This window comes from Lissotriton vulgaris, unplaced genomic scaffold (assembly GCF_964263255.1).
Source record: "Lissotriton vulgaris unplaced genomic scaffold, aLisVul1.2 SCAFFOLD_3422, whole genome shotgun sequence".
Lineage (NCBI taxonomy): Eukaryota > Metazoa > Chordata > Amphibia > Caudata > Salamandridae > Lissotriton > Lissotriton vulgaris.
The window spans coordinates 126296-127751 of NW_028249634.1; positions in this window are offsets into that span (position 1 = coordinate 126296).

Consider the following 1456-nt stretch of genomic DNA (forward strand, 5'->3'; position numbering starts at 1 on the left):
CAATGCAGAGTCTAAAATTTAATGTACACCGTCTCCTCTGTAGATATCTTGCATGTTGTTGCAGAAGTTATTGTGGCATATGGAATTCATAACATAGTCTGTCAGGAAAGCAGAAACGACATGGAGGCAGGAGATGATAAAGAGATGTTAAATACACATTGGAGATAATATAGTGGGAGAAAGGAAGTAACTATGAGCAAAATTACTATATAACACAGAAAAGTTGCACAGTATACTATAAGTCTCACTTTATATTATATTCATTTTGGTACTATTTCATAATTTACATATAAAAAAGAATAATGTCTCGAACAATTTTTAATTTTTAAATAAAAATGTATTGCTGTGATTTTTCAAAATCTAAAAGAATTTCCAACATTATATCGTCAGGTATGTCCTCATTTGGATTCGATGATTCCATTTCTTCCACACAATTAAGTAAGTCTTGGTCCAGAGACTGATCAAAAAAGTCTAGTTCATCAATCTCTTCCTTCGGAATGTTCTCCAGATCAATTTCGAATTAAATATTATTTTTATTTTGTTCTCCTTCCATTTTCTTGCTGTAAATTGCATAAAAAATAAATATATCCGTAGAGATAGGGCACTGTTGGGTTTAAGTTCAGACAGGTACTTGTGAGTTTTTAACAGTGAAGTTATCTTTGGGCAGTGTATGGTATGAGGTAGGAAGTAGAAATATAAAAAAGTGTATGTGAAGAAACCTAATAAAATTAATAATTATACCAGAGAAGCCTAATTCTGTGGTAAATAAAATATTACCCGGACATAGTTTCTATACATTAATAAAGAATAAGGATAGCTCATACAATGAGAGGCAGAGTCCGTCGTGTCCGAGTCAAAAGGGCTTTATTACAATGACTCGAGTCAATGGAGAATCGGGTTCCATCACCACTAAAGTTCAGGAAGGGATATCCAACGTTTTATTCACATCACACATTATATATAGTAAAACCATACAATTGCAATGAATAGAGAAGGCGGGGCGCTCCAGGTGGAGCAAGTGAAAAGAGAGAGAGATAAGAACACATGGGCGTGAAAGAAGGCGTACACGTAGGTGTGCACTTGATGAGTCATAGATGTGTCATAGGTGGGTGGATGCATAGAGGAGGTCTGCAGGGTCAGCAGAAACCTTTACCCTACTTGTGCGTGCAAAACTAGTCATGACGTGGAAGTGACGTGTAACTGGGGAGAGCTGGGGGGAGTTGACTTTAGCACTAGTAGAGGAGTCTGGGATGTCAGAACGACCTGCACCTTTGGCATATCTGATATCTTGTGTTTGGAGGATGTATTGTCTGAAGTAAAGGGCGCTCAAACAAAAACCGTTCATCACTAAATGCTAGTGTGTGCATATATTTCTTCGTGCATTACGTGGGGGCCACGGGTCTTCCATGGAAACGGGTCCAGTAAATCACTTGCATGGAGACAGAAAGGCTAGGCC